The following is a 15,006-nucleotide window of genomic DNA, read 5'->3' as shown; positions in this document are numbered from 1 at the left end:
AATATCTATGGTACCAATTTCCTACCAACACAATACAAACTGAGACAAGAAGCAAATATCTGGAACTAGATATATATTACTTGGCTGAGCAGACTAAATGCAATAAAACTGAACTGAATCCCAAGAGTATTTTAGTTATTGTGTATAGCACCTTTAACCACTTCTCAGTATTTCTTCCAATAATTTAATATAAGTTTAAAGATTTGTGGGTCTAAAAAAAAAGTTAAAATTAAACCTAGCACTACGAGAATGTTTTCTAGAGAAAGAACTGTCAGGATATCTATCAGGATGTTCTTACTCAGATGTCTAACAATAAGGATTTATTTTTGGATGAAATCCTGCACTGGAACTGAGGTTGCTTATATTTAATCAGCAGCACTGCCATCAGCTTCTTGCATGACCTATGGCCAGTCAGTAAATTACTCTTTTATTCAATTCTTGTCAGTGAAGACAATAATAGTTAATTTTTCCTACTTGTGTTTATTTAGCAAGCAATTTGAGGCAGAGACGCTTTCCACCCTCATGTATATAAAGCACCTATCACAAAAAGAACTCTGATCATTTGTGCTGCTGTAATAAAAGTAATTGTACATATTATTTCCTCCAGGTATTCCTCTATTCTTTGAAAGCAAACTCCTGGATCTACAGGATCCCTTTATAGTCACCAGTAGAGGCAGGGCAAAACAAAGAAAGAAGCCTCGAGGTAAGAGTCTTAAGTAACATTCACGGTGTATATGACTGAAGAATGTCTTGGCAAGATATTCCAGTTCATTTAAGCACAGAATTAGCCTTGATTAACTGTCAACTTTTGCTATCAAATACCTCCTATTTAATTAAGTTATCCTGTAAATTACCCATAATAAGAACTGTTGTGGCTTAGATACAAGATGTAGCAGCTGTAGAGAAAGACTCTCTTAGACTGGTGATTGCAGCATGAAGGCTTGACGTGTGAAGATACCACAGTTACATGGTCATTTTTATATTATTTTTATGCATTAAAAACAAAAAGCAGGTCTTAAAATTTACCCACTGTTTAAATTATAGTTCTTGCCCTATTGTATTTCCTTTTTCCAAAATATAGTCAAGCAATGCCTTCAGGGGTTTTTTTTGGATCCTGAACAAAATTTAAGAGAATGTTATTCTGAATGGTAACTACTACAAAATATACTCTTGACAGTCAACAAAATAGAACAGAGAAAATTGTTTAAGAAACTGACCTATCACTGTCTTCTCTATCTAGAAAATGAAATAAATGTGACCAAGTGCCTTAGACAAAAGACTGGGAAGTAAAAGAAAAAGGATTCTTAAAATATATCAACATGATTCTGACTCAGCTGCCTTTAACTTTTTTCCCCCTCTGTGTAAGGCCAATCCACTTCAAATCTCTGAAAAGTCAGGTGGTCAAGTAGCTTAAAATCCTGTCATCTATATTTAGCGTGCTCAAAAAATTTCCTGTATAGACTTTCTGTTGTCATCAGCACAAACACGTGCTCTGGAATGTTTCTGCAATGTCAGTCAAAATGAAAAGAGGAAAAAGAAAGGTGAAGTAAAAAAAAAAGAAAAAAAATAAAAAAACCTTAAAAATTATTTTTCAAACTATGTAAAATATAGTATTGTGGGAAATAGAAAAAGCAGAAAGCTTTCATAGCAGTGCAGATGTAGGCCTAAAGGTAAAAGGATACAAGAAAAAAAGACACAGAACAATGAGACTGTTTTTGTGCTGAGTAGAGTAAGGCCTTAGCAAGTAGAAAAATATGTTAAGCAAGATAATAGAAAAGTTTAATAATGAGGCTCTGTACTTTGTTTATAAAAGAGTATAAAAAAGTTCCTGAGTAATAAGAAATATGAAACAAGCACCTATTGTTAGATATAAGGCATACATGCAGTTTTAATGATTGGTTTATGCAGATATCTGTAAGCTCTTCACACTTGGCTATTGGATACAAAATTTTAAAAGGCCTTGTAACACGGGATTTTGGCTGCAGTTGACAAGATGTGTGCTGTTGACATCTTTCAATTGTCTTACCCCATATTGAGGCTGATGTTGCAATAAAAGCTCAAAGAACATCTCCCAGCAGTCCCATCCCATTGTTCAGAAACAGAGATATCTAACATAGTATGATTTAATGTTATCAAAAGTTTGCAAGAATTTCATGAGCATTTTTACTTTGATTCATAAAGAAAAAAGTATTTTGGTTAACACAAAGGACTGAAGTTAAAATAACGCCTGACAGGATGTCAGGGATTTCATATTTGTCAAATATAGGATATATTATTGACAATTGACCGTTTGTATTTATATTTTAATGACCTGTAGTTCTGCTGATTCATTTCAGAATCCTAGAAAACTGCACTTGCAGAAAATCTTTTTCCTTGGGAATTATCACTAGCTGATACCAAAACCCAAGAGTATCCCAAGAGTTTTGTTCCATTGCTTCAGTAGATTTTCAACCTCTGTTTGTGATTGACTCTTTTGTCAGAATTTATGTAAGCTACAAATTGGATCTAAAAAGTGTGATATCACACCATATTTCCTGAAATTATTCCTAAAACAAGCCTTCACTAGGATATTCTATGTAATGTGCGTTTATGATACTATTTTAGATTGTAAGTCATGAAATGAACTTCAACGTTCAGGCATTGCTTCTATATCCTATAAAGGGCAATGTTTGGAATATGAACAAAATTATGGTCTGTCACTACAAAATGACATTGTGTTATCAAGTAATATCTGGCAAGATGAAACAGTTGGATGGGGATCTAAACACTTTTGATACTCATCCAAAGTGAAGAGAATCATATCTGTTCTGACTAGTTGAAAATTGTTTTGAGCAATTTATCAGACCATCAATGTCAAAGTTAGTGTTATGAAGTACAGATTGAGACAGTAATTTTGGTCTCAAAGACAAACTTTAATTCCAGCATTAAGAAAATACAATATTAACACACATTGTTATAATTCAGACAGCTGTCAAATTAGTTGTGCCATGAAATGAGCTTTGAGAGCCATTAAGATGCGAAGATACATTGTTAATTACATCAGTGGTAGATGATGCACTGAGTATGCCTACCAACGAAAGCATCCTTAATGGAAAGCTGTAACATATAAGCTAATGCTGTTTGTCTCATCTGAATGGCCTTCTCACTGGAAATAGCTGGCATATAAAATCAAAATTTGCCATCAGAAAAGTTGCTTCAGCTGTTACTTATCCAGCTCATCACATGCCTTTTTTAGGACATAGAACTCTGGTATTTTATAAATTTGTGTTTATTCAAGAAAGTATAGCAAGAATATACGGGCAAGACAGATTTTGCTACAAGTGGTGACCCGATATCCAACAGAACAAAAGAATTGCCTGACTTCAAAGGATTAATGATAGTAACCCTAAAAGACACCAGTTTTTACACTTTTCACTACATCTGTCATAGCTATATACAAACTGAAATAGGTTTTAACCAGAAGATTTAGTGTTACATGCTTGGTAGAAAAAAATCAACCATAGCTCATGTGATGATCACAATCATAGAATATTTCACATCTTCTATGTAGATATGTTTTCTACAAGCTCCTCTGGCAATTTACCAAGCTTTTCCTTGGTGCTGTTGAATTAAATTCTCTGCTTTGCTCTCCAGTTGTGCTCACTGCCCGCTGCAAGCTCCTCAGACATAGTTCCATTCTACAAGTAGTTGAAATTTTATAATTTCAGCCTGTTTAAAGTTGCTTTGCCTGCCTGTATCATAGTTTTCACTATGCCATCCTTTAAAATTTCTTTTCTTTAATGCACTTCTGTGCATTCAGAAAAATCCTGTACTTCAGGATTTTTTTCATGTTTGTCCTTCTCTATGAACCCACAATCTCTGGGCCATTTGTCCTAATGGTTCTCTACACTTCCTCATGCCCAGAATGTTAAATCCTTTCTATCATGCCAAAGGGCACCGTTTGTTCTTCCTAATCCCATTGCAAGTAACCCTTCTACCACCACCATCTACCCATTTCATTGGCTGTTTTCTCTCTGTACCACTTAAAATAACAATCATATACAGAAGACAAGAAAACTGAAATAATGCCTCAAAATTAACAAGATGTGTTCATTCACCTGCATGATTTTTTTTACTTTTACATTCCACGCACGAAGATGTTTTTTATTACCTCTTTCTGTTCTGCCACACAAAGAGGCAAAGTTCAACCGAATTCCTCTGTCACCACTAGTAGCTCACTTTTCACATACTAATTTACACTGCAAATCCATTGAAGCATTGAAGCAAGGATTGTTCTATTTAAATACCTTTTAAAGGCCTTTGGGGCTTAATTCCTCTCTGCCATGCCCTGATCCTTTACCCTAACATCACACAGCCCTTCTCTTTTACCTGCAAGAAACCACAGCACTGTTTCTACCATTGCTTCCCTCTTCCTTCTCAGGAGCAATGAAAACATAACGTTTGCTTATTCCATGAGCAAAGGTTAAAGAGGATGTCTGTCTAGAATCAGGGTCAGGAGAAAAGACTTTAAAACTGAAAGATCAAAAGGGCAAGAATCTCCTTTAAATGTGAGGACTCATTTCAAAGCAATATAGGTCTTAGTTACAACACTGTAAGAGTTTTTAATTGACAGGCAGCTAAGGAGCTGGGGAAGAAATCTCTCCCATTTCAGAGAAATTGAAGTATCTAAAGGTGCTTGCTTATTTGTGTTATCCACCCAGTAGGATGGAGGCCAAGCACAGCAACATAAAGCAGCTGAAGTATTAGAATTATATAAAACAAGCTATTACAGTGCTCCACTAAGTTATTTATGACCCAAAGATTAAAAATTATTCTGAGAGTCATACACACATTCCTGCACAAAGCTGGTCAGATTTGTGAGGTTAGATTGGTCTACTGGAATCAGCTATATAATTCAAGGCTCTCTGGGATGAAATTCTGGCCAACTTAAATGTGCAGATTTACATCAGAGTTGGAGATTGGGTTCAATTTGTATCACTAATGAACAACTAGATGAAGCGAAATAGATTAAAATTCATTTTGCACTGAATGAGGTTCTCTCATTCTTTTGATTTTCCCTTCACATTTGCCCAGGAAACACCTCACAAATTAACAGCTGTAGATAAAATGATAATAACATACATAGGAAAAACAAATAGAACAGGGTCAGTAAACAGAAATGTACTGCACTCAATGTCTCCTATTGTAGAGTTACATTTTTAAGTTTTATATCTTATATCCAAGTGGATATCACACAAATGGAGTGAGAATCAGTTCTATGTCTGAATAAATTTCTTAGAAATTATTTTGAAGCATAAATTCATATTTATAAAAATGAAAAAAAGGATACTTTTTCTTTAGACTAGCCCACTATGTCTTTTAATTTTGATTAAAATGAAACAGTACCAAATAAAGTTTATTCAACCTGGAAGAAAACTGAACTCTATCAAGCCTGATGAGCATATGAGATCTATAAACTTTACTTGTTCTAATCTCAATTTCTGATCTATAAAATATTGTACTCATGAATCCCTATTGATTGCTAACAATGCTTTTTTTCAAAGGAGTTTATTTTCAGCATGCCTTTAATGGCAGTGTTCACACAAACTGCAAGGACATTGAGCACTCTGAAATCCCCAATTGCTCTTCTCTTTCTAGGCCAGTCCTGTAGTGATGTTCTCCAGAAAAACTGAAGAATGGTTTAAAAGAGAGAACATTTTTCTCTGTTGTTCAGGCTTTGATTTTTGTCTGCTCGGTAGAATCACTAATACGCCTTGTTTCACGCATGTTTTGAGGAGCTGAACATCAGAGTTCAGATTTCCAAGCACAAAAGATTAACACAGACCACTTCTATTGAACTCTTTCTGTAGGCACCAGGCACAGAAGCGCAGTAGGACATTTTGTTCTCAACAGTTCTCAGAGCCTGTTTAGAGACGTGTCTATAGATGCGTTTCAAAATATCTAGTGCTTTTAGATGTTTTACTAATCTCCCATTTCATGGGGGACTATCCTTTTTCCTCAGAATAAAAAGGAAAAAAAAGCCCCAGCATCATATTTTATAAGACTATATTTATGCATAAGAATTTACTGCAAGAGGTAGCAGGGTCTCTTGCACGAGAATTTAACTGAATTTATCTTCAGTCTTGTACCTCATGTCTAATTGTCCTGTCTGCTGCGCATGAGTACACAAAGGGATGCCAAAGGACAGCAGATGAAACATCACCAGATCTAGAGGATCTGGTAATGCATGTATTCTTCTGTTCCATTTGTAGAGTGTGCAGAAGTGACTTCACTTCTCAAATTGGAGAGGATTTATAGAGTATTGCCTCAAAATAAAACAGGGAATTAATTTGTCTCCTCCCCTGCCCACTATGTGGCCTAATATTCAACATTGGACTAAACCCAAAACTTTGAAATAGACAGCTACCTTTAGCAAAAGCAAATGCTCAGATCACTAGGTGCAGAGTAGATTATAGACTAGCAATTCAAGATAAAAATTTAAATACAAAAATCAAAAAAAACAAACAAAAAAACCCCTTATTACTCTGTACTACTTTCCAATTTAAATCTGCAATCTGGTACAGCTAATTTATCAGAGCATACAGAGTTGTGACAGATGAGGCAAAATGCCATCAGCTACAGACTTTGTTGACAGACTCATAGCTAGGAATTCTTAGAAAAATAACATCTGAGAAGCAGGATAAAAATCAAGCAGTGGCAATTGGATTTCTTTTTCATAGGAGAGATGCTGAAGAGAAGTGTCATGGGAGAAACAGCAGATTACAAACCATGTACTCTGCATAACAAAGTCCTTTTTCCCCTGGAGTAAGGATGCCAGTCAAAGCTCATTCGCCAATGACGTATGGTAAGTCGACTGTATGACTTTATTTCTTCTGTCAATAGAGGAAATACAGGCAAGGAAGAGAAAGTTACAGATAAATATTCTACAGGATATCTCCTCTGAGCAAAATCACCAGAAGGAAATATAGATGTATTACCAAAATATGATGTGAGAGGAATCACTCTTAGTTCGTAAAACTTCCCTTATCTCCCACACCTGCAAAGTTCTGGGGCAGGAAGAAATTTGTGGAGTCGGTGGAACAGAAAAACCGTAGTGTCATCATCAGCTCTTCCCTGACCTCTCCAGTCCCTTCCTTTATTGTGAGGGCAACTCTTTGCAATCCTGTTACCTTCTTCAGAGTACAGCCAACCTCCCACCAAGAGAGCTCCAGGGACAAGGGCAGGACCTCTGCCTGAATGCAATAAAGAACAACAGGAAAAGTTTTATCCTGCAGACTGAGAGTTCATCCAGGGGAAAAAATCCACTGCTCTCCCTTATAATGAGGAGTTATTTCTCCCAGTGCCCCGGACTGAATCAAAAAAATTCTCAGAAGAGTTCATTTCAGGAGCTACTTTGCGTAAGTAATACTGACAAGTCCATATACATGTGGCTCCCTTTATCCTCTCATGTCATATTAAGGGCATGCAACACAAATTCTTTGTGCCATGTTACAAATTTAGAATTGCAATCGACTGTAAGGCTTATTATGCAGGTTTCATGGTATCTGAACCAGGAGAAAAAAATCAGGATATTTCCTGGAATCCATGAGAGACCAAGTGCCCAGTGGGATGAGCTAACCCTGAGGGGAGCATACTCAAGGCACTCTGTACAATATGCTAGACCTTCTGAAATGCTGAAGAAACACAGAGCAGTGCTTCCCATAGTTTTGGGAGAGACTTGGCATATGTGCATGATTCCCTGAAAGGCTGGGGCAGACTGTGCTGTCTTGTCCACTGCCTGCTCCTGCCAAAGCCTCTCAGAGTGCTCACATAACCCACAGCCTACCAGTACTCCAGGCAGCACCTGGCTGCAAAAGGCAAACAGGATTTAGGAAGCAGAAAAACCACCTGGATGTTCCCCATTGTTGTTATACATCTCTGCAAGGTCAGGCAAGCACAGTACAACGTACAGACATTAACTTTGTGCCAGCTGTTCCTTTACTCCAGGAAAATAATGTTGCTTTAATCTCATTTGCAAGAGTCTGATAAAAGAGAACCATTTATCATCCACTTTAAATGAATAAATCTCATTTAAAAATCATTGTGATGCAGCATATATGTGATCTATATTGCTAACTTATCACTGCAAAAGCTGACAGGCCCAAAATTAGATCATCCAGATGCATATGGATATGGGGAAGTAAGACTGAACACCACACTGTCCCTTTGCTTCACTCTGCTCTATGACGGACAGAAATCAGAAACAACAACCCTACAAAGCAGAGAGCAGGATCCTAGCTTATTTCAGTCCTTTGAAAGGTGTTTCAGGGCCCTCCTGAAACAAAACGAAAAGATGCTGTGGAAAACAAAAGCTCACTGAAGAAGTCAGTAGTGTGTTTGAGTGTATCTGTGCTGGTGGCCATGGTGAGTTGTCTGTCTGAGAAGCTAAAAATCTTACAGCCTTGTTGGATTTGTGTACACAGCTCCCACACTCTTTAGGAGCTACAGGATGAAAACTGTTGGTCAGTTTTTAGGGGGGTCACAGGAGTTTTAAGATTGCTTACATACTGGATATGCAATGATGCCAGTCAAAGCTCATTTATCATATGGTAAAGCCAATCTTGTGACTTTATATTTCTTATGTAAATAGAGGCAACATGGGTAAGAAACAGAAAGCTACAGACACATGTACCATGGGATATATCCCCTATTCAACCTTGAAAATGTTGCTGTAGAGTGGCATGGGAAACAAAATATATAGCAGGACCTCAAGACTAACAAACACCCAGATTGCTAAATGTAAAGGTTCAGAAGACAGAAAAGCATGAATTCCTATTAACCAGACACTTTATTCACAGATCACATCTTGTTTTCAGAGTTGGTAGAAGTAATACAATAAAATATGGTCTGTAACACCCCAGGGACCTTCCTGAGAACATGATGGTAAGGATTAAAATAACTTGAGTTCCTAGTGACTTGTGTTCTATGTGTCCTGACCCTCCCTCATTTTATCTTGGGTGCCCACACAGGCACAGAGTGGTTGAAGCTGGCATGGGTGTGTAGGTACATTAGGGCAAGTGTGTGTACAAGCACCCTCTTCCAGTGTAAAGGAAATGAGACAAACAAGGATGCCAGGATGTCAAATTGTCCATAAAAGCATTATGCATCGCCATTTTGACCACTACACTTTTTAAGACTGCAAATAATCCTATGTACAAAAGCATATAAGAAATACTATAACAAAAATAGAAAAAAAAAAAAAAAAAGAAAAAAAAAATAGTAAAAGAGAAAAACAAATAAACCCAAACCATTGAGGATCTCTCTGAAAAATCCAGGGATAACAGTCTATGCAGTGTTTTGAACCAAGTGCAAAGACAAGCATTGCTTCATGAAAGGCCTCTGTGTCTTTATGTATTTCTCCTTACTGAGAAAACTAATGGAGGATGCTTAATGCTGCACTTATGTGCCTGTAAGATGGGAATTCTGTGCAGTGAAAAGTTACCAGAGAAACCAAAGGAGATTTGTAACGTAAGAAGAGAGAGCTCTGGGAAGAAGATAAGAGAGGAACATTCTTTTCTAGCAGTAATGCTGGTCTAGCTCCAGGAAGGACTGAGGTTAAAGAGGAGATAAACTGGGAAGATTCAGCAGCTTGGGAGACCAGTTGTAAGCTACAAAAAGCAATTCTGGACCATCCCAGAGGAACAGATCAAGGAGTCCAAAAGACTTTTCAGAGTAGTAGGAAAATTGAGGTATAGAAACACATCCAGGATTTATTGTTTTCAGGCTCTTTTTTAACCCCCAAGCTATTAAGGGTACTGTCACTTCCAAAAGGCACATACATAGCACTTACCTCAGCCTCCCCGAGGAGTTATGGTCCATCTACATCTGTAGTTGAAACTGTGAGAATGGGTGCTAAACATACAGAAATGTTTGGAGATATTATGGCCAGTTTTAGACCTAAGCTAGGAAGTCATCAGAGGCACAAGGGAAGAAACAGCACTACAGTCGATTTGTACATACAAAAACTTCCAGCATATGAGCTCAACAAAATAGGATCCAGCAGTCTGCCAAGTGTCAGTACTGCAAAGACTTGATTAGACCCCTGACAAATCTTTAGGTACATCTTTTCAGAATAAAGACACTCTGGATTATACAACTACACAGTTAACCAAGACTCAGAAATACATTTAATTAACTTTCAAGGACATTGCATGTTCTTTAAGCTACTTAACAATGCCTCCCATTCAACTTTTGACATGAGTATTTTCTGTAAGTGTTATAAGAATATTAGGAACAAAATAAAATCATGCAAATGTGTCTCCGTGTCTTTCTATCAGTACCTGTGTTACTAATTTCCATTATACAGTGGAAAAAATACAGTTTCATTTTTTGGTAAGTATTACTTCTCATGCAGCCCCTGTAAGTCATTTTGCTCTTCACCAAATATCTGCACTGCCCGATGCAACAGTGCATTCTACAAATCTAGAGTACCAAAGCATCCAGCCACTCTAATTTTACACACAAATACAGCGTGCAGTACAGATATATTCCCAGCTCCATTTTCTTAGGTGTTTCGTCTTGCTCTGTGCTGGTGACAATGAAGTTTCTAAGTGAGTTCACACCAAATAAAATGCTTGTCAGTAAAAGCGGGGCTTTTCTGAGTGGATGCAGCACAATGGGTACAAATTCTCAGCACAGTAGCCACTCAGGTTTAATTGCCTCTACAGACTCTCTGGACAAAGCAGGAGGTAACCTTCTCCATCTTCCATAAACCACCTCATATGAGCTGTGCTGTTCGTGCTCACTGGAGTGGTCTCACAGAGACAGCATGACACGCCTATAGCCCTTTACACTCATAACCTTCACACCCATTTCTCATATAGGTATTCTCTAAGAGCCACCTGGTACAGACTAGAAATATGAGAAATAACATGACAGCAGATTATCCACAATCTGGACAAGAACAGGGCCACAGAGAACTTGAGAGATCTACTGCACAACTTCTACTAATCTACTTAGGGCAAGAGAAATAGCTGCTTGCAAATCTCCAGACAAAACTAACCAAAAAAAAAATTCAAAATGTAGGATAGGGACTTCTTTATAGCCCACATGCATCATCTAAAAAAATCTATAGAACAAGGAAGAAGACAAAAAAGAACAGTATGTCTTCCTTTGTCTTCCTTTCCTTTAACATGAGACGAATGTTATTAATATCCTCATTATCTTCACTGTTTGAATCTAACTTCAGAAACAGCACTTCTGAGACAAGGTCAAGGTCGTGCTCCACCTTATTGTTATGGAAACAGCACACAGGGTCAGGACTCATGTCTTGTTGAGATTTTGCTTTCTCTTTGCAAGGTCCCTATTACCACTGCTTCTGATAGCATAATGCTTCATAAAGAAACTACTGGAATGACTGCACACTGAAATCAATAATATTTTTCTCACCACTGATAGAGATGTTGAAGTAGATTTCATAGAACTAATTGATTGGAGGGAATGTGGAGCAGTAAAGATTAGAGAGAAAGCAAAAAATGAATAAAGTGCCACAATCTTGGCGTGTACAAGAAAGATCATTAACTATTCTACACCATTCAGTCTAATCAAAAACGGAGGTCACAAATGCAACAAAAGGTAGAACAAGAAGTGCTCAAGCATCCCAGCCCGCTGCACAGATGATGAAGACACAGTAAAAAATACTTTTGCTGTTATTTTGCCTTTACTTTTAATTAGTGCCTATTTACTGTTATCATCCAAAATGAATTGGAACTTTTACTAGATACAAGTTTAAAGTTTAAGAACCTGATAGACTTAGAGGCTTAAGAGAAAAAAACCCCACTTTCAGGAAATCTTTCTTAGGTGATCTTTTAATGATGTATTAAATTTCTGCATACTGCTGAAAACTAGCAATTAGTCAATTTTAGATATGAACAGATAAAAATGGGGTTGTCGTGATGCCAAGCAGCACTGACACTGAGAACGCAAATACCAGCATGACAAGCTTTATAGTTCTGTTATTCTCATTATTATTCCACTCAGTCTTTCTGGTCTATTGCACCTAGGCTTACAGGTCAGCTTTACATGATCATGTGTAAAATGAGAAAGAATTGTTATAAATCAAAGCCATCATAATTTACAAGTGTTTGGCTGAAAGGCAGACATGTTTTGCTTCTTCTGAGCAAGACCACTTAAATGAGCTCCAGATTCTTCTACACTCTAAATATAAACTTCTCTGCTCCCAAGTCTTAGTTTTAATAAACTTATACTGTAGGAGAAAACAAGCATCCGTGCCAAAGAAAAAATACAATCTGAAGTGATGAACTAGAGCTCCTAAAGCAGAAGTTTGCTGCAGCTTTTGCAGACATGCTTATGCAGCCCTAAGCAAGGCTGTGAGTGAACACGAGTTCTTTTTGTTTAGCTACATCAGCAAGGCTAAGCAGCTCTCGGCAAGTTCATACCCCAAGGTTGCTATATTGCTTCCAGTAGCCCTAGTAACTCGTGATCCCACAGACACATCCTTATGATATCCTCAGTGATCTCATTACAGTGTTGCCTCATTCTGTGAGCTAAACAATATTCAGGCTGCCATGCCTCAGGCCTGTGCTACACCACTTGTCCTGTTCTGGAAGTCAGAAACTGAAACGTGCACTAGTCCCTTAATATAAACAGGCAAGGTTTCTGTTGATAAATAAGAACCTTTTTCTTCTGCTGGGACTACCTAATTCAGGTGCCAGATGGTTCTCATCACCACACAGCAAGGAAAGGTCTAAATACTGGGGGAGAAAAGGCAGCACTCAGGCAGGATATAGCAGTGATCCAAGAAGATTGCCAGCCACTGTAGTAAACAACATTCAAATTGGTACAGAGAGGCAAAAATTAAATAAAATCCAGATTCCACTTAGCCTCAAGGCAACATCTTCAGAAAAGATCTCAACTTACAAAGAAAATGTTGGAAGCACAACAAGTTCAAACCTGTCACAAAAATCATGTGGAAGAAAGATATTATATGTAAGAATAACCAATTCCAGGACTGGAATAATTTCAACTCTGAGCCTGCACTCTGTTCCCTGTGCTTAAGCTTTTAAGTGAGGACATCCCTTGAAAAGAAATGGCACTCCCAAAAGGCAGGTGTCTTCCCATGTGACCATATGATTGAAAAGAAATATTACAAAATGCAAGTGATCTGAAATTTGATACTGGGAAAAGTAAACTGTCTTTTTTGAGGGGAGAAAGAACCTTTTTATTTTCTTCTCACTCACACGATTTACAGAATGATCCGTGACTAAGGAACCTAATGTAATTAGAGAACTGAATAACCTAGTAGCAAATGCATCTTAAATGGAGTTGAATGCTGAATAATGGAAGGAACAAGATGAACTCCTTGCATGCTCTGATGGCTTGTGCTCATAATCATTTAGAAAAAGAATTAGACATCTTTCTGAATAGCACAAAGTCCAATGGCAGTATGAAAACCACAAATAGCCTTTTAGCCTTCATTTAGAAACAGATAACAAGCAATCTGGAAAATATCAAAGTGCCATTATATGAAATCAACAGCACAATCACATTTGCTTTCTGGTCATCCAATATCTCCAAAGCCAAAGCACAAGTATTACAGAACAGGGAAGGGCAATAAAAACAATTAAATACACAGAAATATCTCAATTTTGGAACAGATTGAAAAGAAAAAAGAAATAGAATTTTTGTTTGAAAGGCAAAAGAACTCAAAACCTGGGAATATAATCTATCTATGAAATAAGTAATGTATAGAGAAATGCAGCAACTGGATCCTAGCTAATAAGGAAACATTCTAAAACAGAAGAGATTTTAAAAACTGATAAAACACATGAAAATCAGCATTCCAGTTCCACAAGATACTATTGAAAAAAAGATTTCACTACGATTAAAAAGATGCTACCTGAAAAAATACATTTCAGTAACACCAATCTTTTCGCTTTCAGATATCAGTGTGCATTGAGATATAACAGCAAATCTTCCAGATTTAGATTACTAGATTCTAATCTTTCTCTAAAAGATGCAGTATTGGATACTGCTGGTCTTGGGAAATACAGCTCTAGATGGATCTTGAGGCTAGTCAATATCCCAGTGTTGCTTGGGAAACTTAATAATGTAATGTGCCCACTAATAAATTAGAGCAAAAATTACCCATTTACGTCAGGGGAAAAAAAATGTAAAAAAAAAGAAAAAAAAACATATACATATATATACACATATATGTGTGTGTGTGTGTGTGTGTGTATGTGTGTGTGTGTGTGTAGAAAAGCTAAATGCAAAACATAACATCCCAGTGAGTTATTTGTCAAAAAAGGAAATGAACCAAAACAAACAAATAAAACTCTCTACAAAGAAAATACGGGGAGCATGTTTCATATCAATGAAATCCTGTTGCTTTGAGTTGCTTAGCACAAATAACTTTTGCCAATATTTTCAAGACCTAGAAATTATGAAAACTTCTGAAAAATATTAATTATAAAAACTCCTCTAAATGCAGTGCTTTAGCTAATTAATAAAAAGGTTAATAGTTTCTCATGCCTCCCCACCAAGGTTAGCAGCTGTAATTGAGCTGCTACTTCATGTAGTGAAGCACACTCTCAAGGTATTCAACTTTTTATGAAAGATCAGAACAAGGTTTAATGACTCCAGTTTTTCTACCCCCTTTGGCTTCACACAGTATAATTGAAATAAATGAGATATTAAACCCTAAAAGTCAAGGTACATATAATTAAAAAGTAATCACTGCTCACTTCAGCACTACTTGCTAGGACATCATCTTATAAACCTCAAAAGAAATATCATTTTAAGTGACTCATTTCTGTCTGCCCTTTATTTACAAATTGCCAGCACTATTGAAGTTTGGTTATTTGTGAAGTTTGATTATTCCACAGACACCACCTAATAGAGAGGTTTGAGCTTCCCAAGCTCATTTGACAGAGATTCACAGATCAGACTTAAACCAAGGACTCATAGATAAAATGCAATAAAGCCATCTATTGGAAAATCAATATC

Source organism: Hirundo rustica, chromosome 1 (genome assembly GCF_015227805.2).
Source record: "Hirundo rustica isolate bHirRus1 chromosome 1, bHirRus1.pri.v3, whole genome shotgun sequence".
Taxonomy (NCBI): Eukaryota; Metazoa; Chordata; class Aves; order Passeriformes; family Hirundinidae; genus Hirundo; species Hirundo rustica.
The sequence above is the reverse complement of the archived record's forward strand: the minus strand, read 5'-3'. Positions refer to the sequence as shown.